A 19,234-nucleotide genomic window follows, 5' to 3' on the forward strand; every position below is an offset into this window, starting at 1 on the left:
AATGTATTGTTTTGGTATAAAAATCAACTATCTCATGCTCCCAATAATAAAATTATAACTCAAAATAAATGCTCTCTAACATAAGATAAATATTGTTTACCAATAAATATATGAAGTTTATTAAATTAATTACGAATGAGATGTTGATTTCCTGTAGTGCACATCTTTTCACTTAGGTATGCAAAGCTATTATGTTGTCATGCCAACTACATTTGTATTTTGGTACTTTGAACATCTATGTACATTTGTGAATACGTCCAAAATAAACCGCTATATTGAGTGACTTGTTGACCATATAAAAGTCTTTCATCTAATATGAACATAATCTTCTTCCCTCCCATTGTGTTGTTCCCTTACATTCTTGTATTCAGCTCATACACATTATACATTTTGGAGTATTATGTTGTGATGCTAATGCATCATCACTCCATTAACTTTTTGATGCCCTTTATCCAAATACATTTAAAAATAAATCCAAAAAGACCTGTGCATTTCTTGCTATATTATCAATCCAAAAGGAAACCATCTAGACTGACATAAGGTGCTTCAGTCCCATTTTCCCTCTACATCTTTGTATTCTACTCATATACATTCTACTTTTGTAGCGCAAGAATGGTAGAATGTCCAACAATGGTAAAATACCTCTACTAAACACACATAGTTTTCATAAAAAGATGATGGTTGAAGAAAGTATATATGATTTGAAGAAACAACTATTGGAAATGTCAAATAAGAACTAAAAACATGCTTTAGGTGATGTAATAGTAACAATAAATGTTACCACATGCAATTGGCACAAGATAAATCTATCAAGACAATAGAAATGCATTCTTAGATATGCATTGTTTAAATTTGAACTACCAAAGGGAAAGTATTCCCATTGGCATCATGATATGATCATTTACCATTCTTGGAGTGCACATATATTATTTTTCAAAGACCAAAGAAACTGTACTATATGCTCATTCTTATAACTCAAGAGCACACTGAAGGATGTATATCTTAATGCAGCTCTCATCTATAAAGATTAAATTATAATCTTTTGCTTCTCTATTATGCCTATGTCTATATTGTATGCCTATCTATGCTAGTATATGATTTATGTTTTATATAAATGCTTTAAGTTGTATGTTAGTATGTTATGCTTTATGCATTATGCGAATGCCTATGTTTCTATCAAATAATGAAACTAATTTCCTAGAAGAAATCTAAGGAGGAGCAAGAAGAAGGAGTTGCTCAATGGTGATTTTTGGTTGCACTTCTTCACATGACCCAAAAGAACAAATTCCTTTTGATGAAATGGTGTTTTGATATGCATCGTTTATGATAGGGTGTAGTTCTAATAGAATTGGGATTCAAAGTGGTTGAAAGGATAGGGCCACCACTCAAGCTTATGGTCCCTAAGTATTACTTTTCGTTTGTATTCCCTAAGCTTAGCTTTAGGACTTTTCAAGTATGCTCAATGCATGGCCATGATATCAACAAATGCTTCTACAACATGAGAGTAATGCAACCTTGAACTAATAGTTTTAACAACCTCAAGTCCTATCATGGAACATAAATTGCCAATTGACATAAGGAAATCAAACCATTGCAAAATTGCCAATGAGATTTCATTATTAGAGGTCTTACATATGTGTTAAGCTGATGGATGAAGATGAATATGTCCCATAAGGAAGGATGTCCCAAGGCAACAATGATCTCTCAAGGGCAACCAAATTTTCATAGGGAGTAGAGCAAGGGGAGGAATGGAGGATGGAGAGAAGACAGAGGATGGAGGATGGCTCCATTGGATTGATAAAGCATGACATGCTTATGCATAGTTAAAATTTTGCATTTTTATTCCCATTTAAAATGTCCCGAAATGTGTCGAAGCTTTTGTTTAAGGGTTAAAGGGGAAGGCTTAAAGGGGTAAAGGGGAAGGGTTTGTTTAATGGTACTTGGGTTAAAGCGTTTAGATAAATGGTGCTTGGGTTAAAGGGGAAGGCGCCAAAGTTGCATTTTGGGGGAAAAAATCCCCCCAAAATCTAATCCGCTTCCTTCAAATGGCCCCTCGACAGAATAGAGCACGCCAAATTCGTACGCATCTTGCTTTGTACCTATTTGTACTTGTAGCCTGCACCTTGCTTTCTATCTGTTTACAGTGATCTGGTCCTTGTACATCAGCAGCCCGCGATCGATCGCTGATCCTGCTGCAAGTGCTACAACATATCAGCAGCTAGCTCGCGGTATATATATTAATAAATCTGCATCACGACACGCCCAGTAGCTCTGAATTTCGATTATCTGGTGATCATTTTTCATCAGGTCAGCTAGCAGCTGTACTATGCCACGCCCTAGGCCCGTTCCATTCGCCCTACAGCTGCATGCAATAAAAGGGTCGTCTGTACATGTGTACTAGCTGCGCAGTAAAATATAGTTCAAAGTAGCTCGAGAGCCCATTGCCCATGACTCTGTGACCAACTGCAGCTCCCAAGAGGATTGCAACAAGAGTACTTGGAGGATCGAGCTCGAGGCATTAGGGTACATTCATAGTTCAACTCCCAACAGGTCGATTGCGATGCGGTCATCTCACCTTGGGCAGCAATTTCTAGGTACTAATTCGATCCACTTACCAAGGAATGTTCCAGCACTAACCCCCATTTTCTCTTCATGCAACAAATCATGTCAAAGATGTTGCTGTAAATTTGTATATGCCTACGCATGTTTTTCCTATGTTTATGCTTCTATATTTGTATAATATGCTTGTACATTTTTATTCTTCTATATTTATATGCCTACTTTATGCTTTATGCCTATTTGCCTATGCTTCTATATGTCTATATGCTTTATGTGAATGCTTATTTGCCTATGCTTCTATATGCTTCTATATCTTTGCTTTATGTTTCTATATTTCTATAGGCTTCTATATATTTATGTTTCTATTTAATGAATGCCATTGCGTGCCTTACTTTATGCTTCATGTTTATGCCTTATGCTTCTATGCGTGCCTATGCCTATACTTCTACACTTGCCTATGCTAGCCTATGTTCCTATATGCGCTAGTCTATTTGATACTAACAATAACTATACTCTTTTATGCTTATGTTGTGCATGATCAAGATGGCTAGCAACAACATGGACATGGCGGTGCTACTAAAGAAAATGATGAGTGAAGATGCAAGTTTCCTTGGACTCATGGATTCCATGGTTAGTTCAATTAAAGGTATGTCATTTTTTTGTTGGATTTATGTTATACATTTGAAGAAAGAAGGGGTTGAACATATAGAGAAGGTGCTGTGTGGTTGATGAATGCATGGCATGTATTCACTGCATTTAAAGAAAGAACGAGCTAATTTTGTAAGCATGTATGTTATGCATTTGGAGAAAAAAGGTGGCTGAATTTATAGCATGTATGTTTTTGCCTTTGGATGTAAGGGAGGGGGTTGAATATATGGGAGAAGGGGGCTGAATATATGGAAGAAGGAGGCTGAATTTACGGCATGTATGTTTATGCTTTTGGATGTAAGGGAGGGGGCTGAATTTATGCATTTGGATTTAAGGGAGAAGCTGGCTGAATTTACACATTTGGCTTTAAGGGAGAAGGCTGAATTTTCGGGTGAACAGAACTGTTTTATGAATTTATGGGCTATATTCATTGCATTTAGAGAAAGAAAGGACTGATTTGTAAGCATGTATGTTATGCACTTGGAGAATCTAGGTGGCTGAATTTATATCATGTATGTTTTTGCCTTTGGATGTAAGGGAGGGGGCTGAATGTATGGGAGCAAGAGGCTGAATTTATGGCATGTATGTTTATGCATTTGGATGTAAGGGAGGGTGCTGAATTTATGGGAGAAGGGGGTTTAATTTATGGCATGTGTGTAGATCCATTTGGAGAATGCATGTGGTAGACTTTATGGCACGTATGTTATGCACTTAGAGAAAGAAGGTGGCTAAATTTCTAGCATTTATGTTTTTGCATTTGGATGTAAGAGGGGGGGCTGAATTTAGGGCATGTATGTTTTTGCATTTAGATATGAGAGAGGGGGATGAATATATGGCATGTATGTTTTTTATATAGGGAAAACGCCTATGGGAGATGAATTAAAGGATGTTTCCTTCAAAGAGAACAAGGAGCGTCTCTCTTTGCAAGATAAATCTCAAGTTTCTATTCCTCCAATCTTAGGGGCAAGTTTTACACCTACATATGACGAGGTGTTTAAACCACCCAAAATGAATAGTAGGGATAAGAACAAGCTATATGGGAAAGAGCTCCTAGAAAAGTGCTTTAGAGACCAACATTCTCTATTGTTAAAAAACTACCATCGTGTATGAAGGTGGTTCGAGGGAATAGAGACTGTTATAGATCTACGGCATGAAAAGGAAGAACAACAGCGTATTAAAGACATCATCCATGAGCGTCATCATGAGATAGTGCCTCTAAAAACTAGTGGAGTTGAATATAGCTTGAGAGAGGAAGATATATACAGATGGTGGATCTCCTCAAAGCAGTCTAGTAGGAAATACTCGAAGAAGAGAACCCTTGTAAATAATGTGAGTTGGCCTTTCAATTATGTGATATTTTATAAAACTATATATTTGTAATATAGATATGATCTAGTCAATGTATTCTATTGCATTTCAAAGGACGAAATGAGTAAAGTTCAGAGAAATTTGGAGCTTGAAGCAACTAGTCCTTGTATTGACAAGTCTCCACATAATTCAATTTCAAAGAAGGTATGTTCAATACATTTAATGGTTCTCTAGCATGAAGTAAAAATTTTTATTTATTTGCATAATTTGTGCCACTTCTTACTTGGATTATTTAACTCTTTCGCAGTCTATTGGAGATTCTATTTCTATTAGAGAAGAATTTCATGAACAAGGATATTCAACATCTGAGGTTGTTGACGCATTTGAAAGATATGTTTTTTCAAGAAAAATTAAGAATATCGTATACCAATTGAACTAAGTTCTCATTCCTTTGGATTTCAAAATGATATATAAGTGTTTAATAAAAGTTTGTATGTCTACTTGAAACTTTTTAGAGATATATGAAGCCTCAAGCAACTACTCCTTGTATTGACGAGTCTCCATGTAATCCAATTTCAGAGAAGGTATGTTTATATTAATACCTTGAATGGTTCTCTACTTTTAGTAAAAAATTATACTTTTTTGTGTAAATTATGTGACATCTTACTTGGATTATTTAATTCATTGGCAGTCTATTGGAAATTTAGTTTCTATTAGAGGAGAATTTTATGGACAAGGATGTCCAACATCTGAGGTTGTTGAAACATTTCCAATAAAAGATATGTTTTTAATTTTATAAAGAGTATAAAATGTTTTCTTTAATAAAATCATATGTTCTTTTGTGTAGATAGATAAGTTCATGGCGAAGAGATCCGAAGGGTTTGAGTATTATCACTCTAATCAAGTGTGTAAGTTTCAATCATGAGTTGTATTCTATTTTGAAAAAGTATTATTAACCATTGAGTTATTCACAATTCATCTATCTTGAATATTTTATATCAGGATTCTTATGGTGAAGCGAATTCTCATATGAATGAGATGACATTTTCTAAGATGCTTCATGGTGACATCACTACAAATGAAGATAAGGTACGAATTGCCTTTATCTTTTAGATATGGTTATGATTGAAGCTATTTTCTTTGATTCAATTGTGATCAGCATCTTCTTTTTAGACAAGTTTTAATTTAATTTTGTCATATTTTTAGGATCCAATATCAAATGTGATTGATTCTACGAATGAAATGTCTAGAAAAAGTGAACGAAAGAGAAAGGTAAAAGTTTTCGTTTATGCAATACCCTTTAAAAGTAAAGCAAGTACTTTGTATGCTTGTATTCTTTACATAATTCTATCCAATGGCATTAACACTACTTGTTGTTTACCATTTATAGGTGAGTGAAAAAATGAGAGATCACTTAGAATAGAAGACCGTGCAAAGAAGTGATAAATCCCAAGGAAAGAGATGCAAGGTATTCTTATATTTAGAATTTATTTTCTATGATTTGAAGTCTTTATACCTTGATTTTAATCTCAATTTTTTATTCGAATTAGAACTTAAAAGATATTCAAGGTACAGAGATGGAGGTGACTATGATTTCAAGCGAGTATAAAAGAGTATGTAACAGCCTTTTACAATAGGCTTGATTATTTAAATCATTTGCTTCGAATTTGTTAATATATTGTCACTTGTTATGCCCTGAGGTGGATGACATTTCAGAACAAAATATGGAGACGATACTTTTAAAATACATGGGAGTCCACACAATTCATGATATGTACTTTTCCTTAAAAAGTACATATGTGAAGCTTAAAAAGATGGAGAGTAGCTTCAAACAATACTCTACAGACATCAAGAAACCAGCCAATAACATTATGATATGGGACATTGTGCATTGGCTTATTGAAAGTCAAAAACTTAGATTCATGGAAAAATCTGATGTGCTTAGTTTAGAAGATATAGAGATTTTGATATTACATTTACCTTGATTCAAATAAGTCTTCAAAGATGTTATGTAGAGCTCTTTTAGCTCTCTTTGGTTGTCTTATATTTCTTATAGTAGAAGTTTTTTGCTTTTTCTTTTGAATATTGTAATAACGACTGGACTTTTTACCTTCTTATTATTTGTAGAAATATTAAAGAGAACTCCATAATCTTTTTGATGGTTTTGTTGATTCTTAGTCTAGATAATGTGAGTTAAGGTAATTATAATAACAATTGCTTATTGCTCTAGGTACTTTAAAAGTTCAAATTGCTACATATAAAAATGTGAAACATGAGTGCTTCATTTCTTAAATGATATAACTTAGACAAAATCACTTATTTTGGGTTCTCTCTATATAGGAAAATAGAAGATTCTGAATATTGTTTACTAGTTCATAACCAAGAAGTTTGCAAACTATGAAAAATGGGGCATTTCCTAGTTTGTCTTACAAAGAAAAGAGGATTCTCTATATCATTTACTAGACTATAACTAGGAAGTGTGCAAACTAGGGAAAATGGAACATTTTCTAGTTAGAGTATGTTGGGAATTACTAATGACTTTCACTATCTAAGAAAATTTTCCTATATGGTGAAATTCTCTAATGATTCCCTCCATTGACTTGCATAGGGAATTTTTTGATTGATTCCCTAGATAAGGTAACGAGGAAGTGTTCCATTTTCTCTAGTTTGCACACTTACTAGTTATGTTCATTTCAAACTAGTAAATGATATAGAGAATCCTCTTCTTTTTCTATAGAGAGAACGTCTCAAAGTTCCTTGTGCGAGAGTCTATATACTTTCTTCATATTCTAAGTTCCTTCTTACGTACCCAAAAAATTTACGTCGTTTCCTACACAATACGACTGCGCGTCCCGCACATACGTATACTTGGGGCTAAATTATGCCCATACTCTCAGCACGTGCCGCTCGCTCCCTCTCTCCTAAGAACAACCTTGCAACTCAACCGGTTTTTCATGCATGTCGATTACTATTATTTACAAATTGCCGTGATCCCAATGGCCGGTTTTTCTAAGGACGCAGAGAAACCTTAGCAGTTCTCTCCGGATTTTGGCGGTGCGAAAGAGACTAAGGGATCGTTTTCTTCTAGCACTGGAACTTGGAAGCTTGCACTGGAGTCTTGGCACGCGCACAGTAGCGCACGCTCATCACACAGAAACTATCTATAAACTATCTTACCAAAACATGGTAGACGCGATTCACGCAGGACTCAATAAACAGAAGGTTTTGGCGTCGAGTTCTGGACGTGCGGCTGACTCTTGATGAACGGTGAAAACGGGCTGCGTTGTATGTAGGCTGTAGCGATGGGATGATAAGCACGTTGGAACTGGCCTGGGTCCTGGGGGGGGGTGACTGGCAGCCGGCAAAGTAGAGGCTAGGGCTACATCAGCACTGTATCGTGCCCTCGACACGCCTGCCTCTCCTCTTCCCTGCTCTCCCAGCGCCCCACGCAAACTCCCGACAGCTACAGCGCCCAAAAAGCTCCCCCTGCGCTCACATGGCTGCCCTGTCTTCCCTTCACTCCATCCACTCCCATGATCCTCCTCCTCCCTCCGTCGCCGTGGCTCCCCTTGCAGTTGCCCAGCCTCCAGCTGCCCAGTCAGAGACCCACTCCAACTCCAATGCCCTCGTCCGGGATATCATCATTGGCATGTTTGATGGCCTCACGGTATTTGGCTGTTTAGGAGTACTATCAAACTATTGTTAAGGAGACTTACTTTCCTCTTTTCAAAAATGACAGGTATTTGGCTGCACAGAGTGACACGGACCATTATAATCGGGAAGAGCAACGAGAAAAGAATGAAATCGTAGACATGCCTGAGAAAGGTTTGCATTTCCCCATGGTGTTCGACACCCGTCGAATGTAAATAACGCGTGACTTGTCGCCTACATCTCCTATCTCCTATTGATGTTATTACAGCAATTTCGATTAAAGTTGGCATATGTAGAGACGGATGAAGTAGCCGAGATCCTTTCTAAATTCGGGCTGAAACCTGCGGAATACAGCCCAGTTGTGGAAGCTTTGCGTCGGCGGCCAGACGATATGCTGGATTTCATGATGAGCTTAGTCTGTTCGTGCATTTTCATATATATATTTACACTAAAGCCTAGCTGATTTACAATTCGTGTTTCTTGCTTTCTATGATCTATTCACATGCAATTTACAATTCTTGTTTATTGCGGTGCTGTATGTGTTGACAGGTTCGAGCTGGGACTCGAGAAGCCTGATCCGGGACGAGCCTTGAAGAGTGCTGTAACCATAGCGTTGTCTTACATCGTAGGGGGTCTGATTCCGCTCATCCCGTACATGGCCATATCTCATGTGAGAGAAGCCTTGTTCTTGTCCATAGGAGTCACAGTATTTGCTTTGTTCATTTTCGGATTGCTCAAGGGGTATTTCACAGGAGCAGAGCCGTTGAAGAGTGCTGTGCAGACTGTGGTAATGGGGCAATAGCTTCAGCTGCCGCCTTCGGCCTTGCTCGGGCTCTCACTACGATGCATGCGCGCAAAGCGCTAACGATAGGACTTTAGGATAACGATGATCACGATTCATCACCCTTTACTGTCAACGACTCTGTGTTAGAGTTACATTGGAACTTTATCATGTACACGGATCTTATACAATCATTGTAACGTCCATCCAGATTCCAAGTCCTACTTTTGGCAAGCCACATTCAATAGCCTAAGTGTTTGTTTGTGGCTTTCTATATCTATATTGGCGAATGTGCAAGATGGTTTCTCTAAGGGATCCTCACAAACCAATGTGATACTACAAGGCATCAACGTTGACACGATACTAGGCTTGCATGAACCTTTTCTTTCTCTTTATACACACTAAGCGACTTCTAAAAAGTCGGCACATTCTCTATAAATCCATAGGGCCATATTGTTGAGCTTGAGCCTGAGATAACCTCATAGATTAGCAACTTCATGCAGTTTCTGGCCTCTCTTGCAGCATTGCGAGTTTGAAGAATTCGTATCCTTTTAGTTTTTATCATAGCAGACCAGCCCTTCACCTTTTTTGCGAGGTGCATATGGAGGCCTTCCAAAGAGATAACAAACACAAGACTATCTAAAGTTTTGTGACTATATCGTTTTTCCAAAAAATATGTAGTTCTTCCAGCATACTTTGTACTCGATCTTTGCAATACAAATTTTATCTAAGAATGTACAAAATCTTTGAGAATACTTTCTTATCATCTTTATATCTTCTTTTCTAAATACGAAACATATGTTTTCTCGTAGTACACTCTTTGCTCCAATATTGTATGTTGATCAAAGAGCTCTAGACTAAATTTGGAATTATTGCAGTAAGAGCTCCCTCCTTATATATTAGTGTAGTTAGGGCTCCCTCCCTCCTTATATACTTGCTTGCTTCAAATACTTCCTTCCTTTACACAACAAGACAAAGCACCCATAGACGCGCGCACAGACGCGTTTCATGAACTAAATAAAAAACTTACGGGCGCGTCTATTTGCGCGTCTGGAGACCCGCATCTAATTGCGCGTCTATATATCAGACTTACGCACGTATAGACGCGCACAAAGATGCCTAAATAGACGCGCTTATAAACGCTCATATAAACGCAAGTCAAACAGACAGACGCGAATATAAACGCGTTTTTAAACGCACTGATAGACGCGCTTTTTTTTTAATTTAAATTTTACAGAATACTGTGTATGTTGTGTATGCTATATAGTTACAAGAATCCCATATCCACATTCTGTAATTCCAAATAAAATATTACAACTCCAAAATGCAATAAAATTGAAAGCTCAAAAAGTGCTTGTATATACATATAGCACGAAGCTAAGCCACGTCATGTGGCTTCAAGTACAAAAAATAAGGAAGCTAAGCCATGTCATGTGGCTTCAAGTACAAAAAATAAGAGGAGTCTATATACAAGAGGCACGAAGCCAAGCCAGTGGCTTTAAGTACAAAAAAGAGTAGCTAGCACTACTTATACGACTAATCTATGTTCTCTAGGTCCTCGCTCCCTTCCACGCTCCCTTCTGCGCTCCCTTCTGTGCCTCCTTCCTCCTCTTCCTCATCGTCTTGTGCACGGGCCTGTAAACAAGGGACAACATATATCAATGTATGAAAAATCAAATCTTTACTTGTAATTTTGGCATTATTTAATTACTTTCAAATACCTCAGGGGCATGTCCAGTAGCTTGGGTATACTGCTCCTTAATAATCAACCCGTCATCATAGAAGTGCCTCCATGTATCTTCTCTGCGATGGTGGCGGTGGTAGGCTGTCTCCACTGGAGTAGGGTATCTGCCCACAATCTCAAGCTGCATGACCGCGATACACTTTGTGGAGGGATTAGTATAAAGAAACAATCAACCTCCTAATAAACTACATAAGCAATATAATTTGAGATCGATACTTACAAATTGGGCCTCCCATGATTCAACACCCCCTGCTCCAAAATGCGTGCTTCCATATTCCTCCATCTGGATCCTCCGTGCCTCCACGTGCTGCAGACTGGGCTCCTCCCTCACTGACTTCATTGCCTTCTTCCACTCACGCTTCTGAGCGGTGTGGGGTGGGCCCCTTGGAGGTTGACATGCCTCAAGCTTGGCAAGCTCCGCTAGTGCCTGCCTCTTAAGGGAAGATCTTTCATTGCTAAGTATCGTAACAATCTTTGACTTCCTCCATTTATCTGTGAACTGGCGATTGGGGGGGTTAGGATACCTAGAGCGAACAGTAGTGAGGGTCTCATCAGCCAACCTCTTTGGGTGGTCTTTATAGTGGATAAAGCAATCTCTGTAATTGTTAGCAATTATAGAGCGCATGAAGGCCATGATGTCCTTCCCCCGCACATCCATCAAGATGCCTCCTGTCTGAGTGATGTCATAATAAATCGTACCATCACCCAGAGGCATGTCTAAATCATCTGAATCATCCTCCTCCTCACCACCACATGGCCCAAAGCACTGTGCCATGCATCCGCCACCGCTCTCCCTGCTACTATCCCTGCTACCCTGTCGCGTCGAGCTCGTACGCTGGCCACTCGTAGCTGGGGATGCACGGGACTACGCTGACCACTCGTAGCTGGAGAACTGAGTCTCAACGGCTGGGGAGTACGTCGACGGCTCACCGAGACAGAAGGACCTCTTGACGGCATGGGGGAAACGGCATAAGACGGGATGGCAGAAGGGACATAAGACGGCATGGGGGAAGGGGCATAAGACGGTACGGGGGAAGGGGCATAAGAAGGGGCATAAGACGGCTGTGCGGACTCCGCTGGGGTGATCTCAGGCGGTGTGGGGTGGCTCGGAGTCTATAGTGCCGACTCCTGGGGAGTGTTAAGGGTACCCGTCATATACCCGTATAACTCCGCAGGACTAGGAGGGTGTCCTAAAAGATTATATAAGTCCTTCCAAATCGATTCCCGTGGATCAGGTGAGCTAGAAGCACTTCCTCCCCACATGTTGAACTGGAAAAAAGGAAACAAATCTATTACTTTGGGAGCTGAGAAGAAAGGGGAAGAAAAAAGAGGCTCTGTCAGAGTGCGTCTATAGACCCGTTTGATTTGCGCGTCTATAGACACGTCTAACAGAGCGTTTTTCAATTCGTTTAAAAGTGCGTCTAACAGTCCGTCTAACTTTTCGTTTAACAGGGCGTTTAAAAGTCCGTTTAACAAAGCGTTTGTGTGCACGTCTATAAACGCGTCTATAAGTGTCTGCAACAAGCCAGACGCGTGGATAGCTGCGCCTGTAGACGCGGCCTGAGACGCGCCTATAGACGCGCTCTGGCAGACGAGAATACTAAAAAGTCGAAAAGGACGTTGCACCCGACAAAAGAACGTGTCGCTCATACCTAGATCCTGCGTTTCGTGGATGCGAGAAAGTACAAAACTGGAAAGAGCAAGCAAGAACAACTTCAAAAGGACTTACTTGGAAAAAGGTATGGAAGCATCTTCCTTTTCCAAACTTTTTTCTTCTCCTTGTTCGTACTCCTCCTCTCCTTTAGGCTTGGAAGCAAGTGTAGGTACGGTCCCTTTCTCTTGAGTGAAAGCTTGGAACTTGTATGGGAGGCTCTCTCTTAAGCTTCGAATCTATGGAACTGCTAATAAAGAAGGAAGGAAGCCGCTCGCGAAGTTTAAGTAAGGTAAAGAAAAGCAAAGCGAGCGGCACGCCGAAAAGCAAGTTTAAAAGCTGCATCTATAGTCGCGTCTATTTGCGTGTCTATAGGCGCATCTAAATACACAGAGTAGACGCGCGTTTAGATGCGCCTTTAGATGCGATGTTAGACGTGACTATAGATGCGGCGATAGACGCAACACAGAGTTTAAATTAAGCATTTGAAGAAGAGCAAATTTGGTGGGTTGTTTGTTTGTAGGATGTCTCCATCTTCAACAAGCAACTCCAGTGAGGATGAATCCCTCCGTATCCACCATCGTGAAATGTGGTTGGAGCAAAAAATCAAATGTCTGTGTGATCGATGTCGAGGAAACATGTATCGTGCACGCAGGATTACGCTCAATCATATCTCAAAGTATGGACAATGGGATGTGACTGTAAACAAGGTAAGGGTTTGTAAGTTAAGGTTGATTGAGATACCTATGGGTGTTCATATGTTTGAGTTATGATCCCGTTTTAATTTGATACAGGATGCAGTGCCATACTCGCACATGTTACCCTATGCCCGTCGTGAGGAGGCAAAGCATCGGCAATATGAGGTGGGATCTTCAGGAGGGACCGTCACGGATGCATGGAGTGATGGTGATAGTAGCCCTCGGCCATTACCTCATGAAGCCGTGGAGGAGGAGGTGTTTGATGATATGGTGCGGGATTTACATGTCCATCAAGGGAGGGATAATAGCATGGAGCAGGATGATCTTTTTACTGCAGCATCGACTCCACTGTTTGAGGGGTGCACATTCTCTGTTCTACGTGCCTCCCTTGAGTTACTAAACTTGCAAACCATCTTTGGATGGAGCAATGCAAGTTTGAATGCATTACTCAAGTAAGCTTTAAAGTCGATTTTGCAAACATGGTGAATTATGCGCGTGGGTCAATTACTCGAATGCTTTTCCTCATTTGTGGTCTTCATGTGCAGGCTATTGTGTAAAATGCTTCCAAGGGAGAATAAATTACCGACCTCAATAGATATGGCAAGGCAACATGTGACCTCTCTTGGAGGCTTAGATTACAAGCGCATCCATGCATGTGTCAACGATTGCGTTTTGTTTCGTGGACTACATAAGGATGCAAGAGAGTGTCCTACTTATGGAGAGGCAAGATATAGAGCAGATCTCTAAACCTTGGACGTGCCTCGTAAGGTATTGCGACATTTTCCCATAATGCCGCATCCAACATATGTTCAAGTGCAAATCTATTGCAGAGCTCATGTCATGGCATTCCTCCCATCGATCAACCGATGGCAAGTGGAGAACTCCCGCGGACTCTCCTGCGTGGAAGCATATTGAAGACACATGGCCAAGCTTCAAGGAAGAACCTAGGAGCTTGAGACTTGGATTGGGTATGGATGGTATGAACCCATTTGGTCTCAAAAGCACGTCTTACAGTGTATGGCCAGTGGTATTGGTGAATTACAATCTTCCACCCTCTATGGCTATTAAGAAAGGACATGTCACGCTGTTCCTTCTAATTCCAGGGAAACATAAAGTCAAAAACCCTGATGTTTATTTGGAGCCATTGATTGATGAGCTAGAGATACTTTGGAGAGGTATCGAGGTGCATGATGTGAGCAGGCCTCCCTCGTCACGAGACTTAAACTACAAAGCAGTCTTGATGTGGACGATGCATGACTTCCCAGGCTATGGCGAGTGTTCAGGTAAGCATTGCATTTTTTAATTATGAATAGGCAAAGGACGTGGCACCCTAAACCCACCTTCCACTCTTAATTGCATCTATTGTTTAGGTCTCACTACATCGGGTTACCATGCATGTCCTGTTTGTGATCCTTCGCTAGTTGCCTCATGGGCAGACGCATTGAATAAGGTCATCTATGAGAATCACCATCGATTTCTCCCACCTGATCATCCTAGATATGTTGCCCCTTGGAATGAAGTCCTCCCACAATCACTCACCGCGGGAGATTGGATGAGAATTTGGGACGGTTCCACGACTCCTCCACCACTTGGCATGAGCCGGTAAGGATTTGTAACTATTGGCTGGAAGTAAAGATTGGCTATATTGGTTGAAAGTAAAGATTGCACGCTAACACTTTATTTTGTTTAGATACTCCATCTTTTATCGTTTACATATTGGTCCCACCTCAAGATCAATCACCGCTCGATCCCATGCATATCTTCAAGAATGTGGCATCTACCATTTGGGAGCATTTGAATGGGACACGAGATTCAGAAGGCATAAGGGCAGATCTACGTACCACAGGGAGGATGCGTGAAGCTTGGCCTCAAGAGAGACCAAATTGGCGTGTTTGTTTACCTCGTGCACCCTGGATGTTATCAAATCTAGAGATGGCGATGGTGAAGCGCGCTATTACTACAATTCGTACCCCCACTGGATGCATGAAGTGTTTGAAGGGAGCCTTTACAAAGAGCAAGAAAAGAGGTGTAGAGAAATTATATGGCTTGAAATCTCATGATTGGCACAAGATGGTCCAAGTAAGTATTTTATATGCATAATATCTTTTCCCTTTCAAATTTGTGAGTGAATAGCTATAAGCAACTAATCAACCACCTCCTCGCGGGTTCAGTTCATACTACCTACTAGCATTCCTCGTAGTGCATCAAAGGATGTGAAAGATTGTATTTACAAGATGGGCGAGCTTGTGAGGTATGTGAGCTCAAAGGAAATAGATCCCACAACGCTTGAGAATGCTCGAGTTATGTCAGTGGAGGCGGTTTGTTTAGTGGAGGAGACATTTCCACATTCTATTCTCACAAGCCAACTACATCTCATAGTACATTTGGTGGATGAGATTGCTATATGCGGTACTATACATGCATGATCGTTGTTCTTCCTCGAGCGCTTCATGAAGACGTTGAAGGGCTTCGTTAGACAAAATGCAAGACCTGAAGGTAGCATGGCCGAGTGTTGGTTGGTACAAGAGTCACTTGTATATATTTCTGAGTTTCTTGTTGATGTGGATAGCTCTCTCCCACGACTATGGAGAGATGATGAAGACCTAAGGATGACCTCTATTGTGCCTCAAGGAAAAGGACGCAACAAAGTAATAGACACGGAGTTGCATAATAGTATCAACCTCTTTTGCGTGCTTAATAGTGATGTGATGAAAAGATGGGTGACAAGATACGAGGATGCAAAGGCAAGAAGACAAGAAGAAAGGGCCCTCTTTCATACACACCACGGATCTCGTGTGCCATACCCTCAGCATCTAAGAGCACTTCCAAAGGATATTCATGTGGATTGGCTACTTGATGAAATGGAGAAAGCAGAGAAAGACGAGGGGATGCATATCACAATGGAAGAATGGGAGTATGCTAGGGGATGCATGAGCAAGGTCGGTATATAGAATGTTATGCATAAGTTAGGAGCTTTTTATAATTTAGATTGCTTATTTAATTGATTTTTTCTTGGTGTAGTGCACTATGTTCAATGCTATATGGTGTGAAGGCAAGCATTTTCGAACACAACGGATTGATGATAAGAGAAACACACAAGATTGCGGCATCATTGCTAGCTTTGAGGGAGCCAATGGAGCCATGGATGATTATTGTGGCATAATCCAAGATATCATTCTGCTTGACTTTCGACGCTTCTTTGTGTATGTTTTGGATGTAAAGTGGTTTAAGGACGTGGTGGAAAGAGGCCCTAATGCAATAATCAAACGCCATGCAAGTGGCTTTGTAACTATTGACTCCACAAAGTTTTGGCAAAGTAGGAAGGACACACTAATACTACCGCAACAATGTGAACAGGTACTGTGCACACACATAAAAATACTCGCTTTTAAATATTTGATGCAAGAAAAGTAACATGATTATATTTGTGTTTAAATTAGGTTGTCTATCAACCAATGGTGGATAATAATAGATGGTGGCATGTCATACCTATTATGCCACATTCCAAAGTGATGTATAGTACATTTACTAATATGGAGCGTATGGAGGATGATCATGGCCATGGACGTGATGATGACCGTGATACAAGAGAGGAGGATGATCATGAGATAGGAGATATAGATATTGAGGCCGGCATTACCCGTGAGGACGAGCCTACCATTGGAGATGTTGATTTCGATGAGCACATGAGTGGCACAAGTAGTAGTGGGTTGAATGTATTTGTAGATCTAAACACTTGTTTGGATTTTGAAGTAGATAGTTTGGCAAGGGTTGATCTCATTGAGGATGAGATTGAACCGTAGCCCCACAATTGATATTGGCAAAACTATTTTATAGATTGTCTCATTCTCCTCATTTCACTTAATTCTTGTATATGTGGGCTTGCAAAAAATTATGTGCTTTGGTAATCATGGGCAATGTTTGGAAAGCAATGATGTACACCAAAATCTCACTTTTTGTATTCTCTGGAGCGCGTTTATTTACGCGTCTAAATGCGCATCTGATTCTCAGTGTAAACGCGCAAATAAATGCGCGAATACACGCGCAAATAGATGCACTAATAAACGAGATGTTAAACAGGCCCGTATTTCTCAGGTCAAATGCGTAAATAGATGTGGTGATTTATGCGCAAATAAATGAGCGTTTAGCCGCACCTATAGATGCGCCCGTAATTTCGCTACTAAAGCAACGCCTATAGACGCGCTCGCTATTTTGCGCGTCTATAGTTGCTTTGTGTTGTTGTGTTACCAAAATACTTCATGTTTTGGTAGGATATTCATGCACAATATTCGACTTACATTGAGCTATTACATCATAGATTGCACCTTAGATTACCCTTGCTAGAGATAAGCGAATAAAGATTCACTACCATGCTCCATTGAGTCCCAAATTTGATTAGTCCCAAAGAAATCTTGTTATTTGACATGGTGGAGGGGGATCGGTTGCTTTGTTTTCTGTAGAGTGGTACACAACAAGACAAAGCACCTATAGATGCATACACAGTTGCGTTTATTGAACTAAAAAAAAACTTACCAGCACGTTTATTTGCACGTCTAGAGACCCACGTCTAATGGCGCATCTATATAGCAGACAGACGCGCATATAGATGCGTAAATAGATGCTCTACTAGAAAATTTAAAAAGTAGACAGACACATCATTAAACGCGTGTATAGATGCATTTATAAATGGTCTTATAGATGCTTTTATAGATGTGCAAATAGATGCTCCTCGAATAGATAGACGTGTATATAGAAATGTTTATAGACGCCCAGATAGATGCGCTACATAATATTTTTTAAATTTACAGAATATTGTGTATGTTGTGTATGCTATGTAGTTACAGGAATCCCATTTCCACATTGTGTAACTCAATTCTTACATCCAATTGCATTTTAATTAGCACTCTTGCAAGCACGTCTATACCCGACAATTACAATTCCAAATAAAACATTACAACTCCAAAATGTTTAGTTCACAAGGCATTAATTGATAGAACGTTGCACAAGAAAATTGAAAGCTCAAAAAGTGCTTGTATGTACATATAGCATGAAGCTAAGCCACGTCCTGTGGCTTCAAGTACCAAAAATAAGAGGATTGTATATACAAGAGGCACAAAGCCAAGCCAGTGGCTTTAAGTACAAAAAAGAGTAGCTAGCACTACTTCTATGACTAATCTAAGTTCTCCATATCCTCGCTCCCTTCTACGCTCCCTTTTGTGCTCCCTTCTCTGCCTCCTTCCTTGTCTTCTTCCTCGTCTTCTTGTGCAGGGGCTTGTAAACAAGGGACAACATATATCAATGTATGAAAAATCAAATCTTTACTTATAATATTGACATTATTTAATTACTTTCAAATACCTCGGGGGATGCTCCAGTAGCCCGGATATACTACTCCTCAGTAATCAACCCATCATTATAAAAGTGCTTCCATGTATCTCCTCTGCGATGGTGGTGGTGGTAGGCTATCTCGACAGGAATAGGGTATCTTCCCACGATATCAAGCTGCAAGATGACACAATTTGCGGAGGGGTTAGTACAAAGAAATAACCTCCTAATAAACTATACAAACAATATAATGTGAGATCGATACATACAAATTGGGCCTCCGATGATTCAACACCCCCTGCTCCAAAATGCATGCTTCCATATTGCTCCATTTGGATCCTTCGTGCCTCCACATGCTGCAGACACAACAAGACAAAGCCCCCACTGACGCGCGCACAGACATGTTTCATGAACTAAATAAAAAACTACGGGCGCATCTATTTCGCATCTGGAGACCCGTGTCTAATTGCGCATCTATATATCATACTTACGCACGTATAGACACGGAGTTAGACATATAAATAGATGCGCTTATAAACGCTTTTATAGATGCATGTATAGACGCAAGTCGAACAGATAGACGCGAATATAAACGCGTTTTTAAACGCACTGATAGACGCGCTTTTTTTATAAAAAAAAAATTTACAGAATACTGTGTATGTTGTGTATGCTATATAGTTACAAGAATCCCATATCCACATTCTGTAATTCAATTCTTACAGCCAACCGCATTTTAATTACAATTCCAAATAAAATATTATAACTCCAAAACGTAATAAAATTGAAAGCTCAAAAAGTGCTTGTATATACATATAGCACGAAGCTAAGCCACGTCATGTGGCTTCAAGTACAAAAAATAAGGAAGCTAA

At 39.9% G+C, this 19,234-nt stretch overlaps 1 pseudogene; it reads left to right on the forward strand.

The window, feature by feature from the left end:
• The first annotated feature begins 8,011 nt into the window (after positions 1-8,011).
• On the forward strand, positions 8,012-9,045 carry LOC147902411 (vacuolar iron transporter 1-like; annotated as a pseudogene).
• Positions 9,046-19,234: the final 10,189 nt, after the last annotated feature.

Source organism: Dipteris shenzhenensis, chromosome 4 (genome assembly GCF_047967505.1).
Source record: "Dipteris shenzhenensis isolate YYH24624 ecotype China chromosome 4, Dip_SZ_1.0, whole genome shotgun sequence".
NCBI lineage: Eukaryota > Viridiplantae > Streptophyta > Polypodiopsida > Gleicheniales > Dipteridaceae > Dipteris > Dipteris shenzhenensis.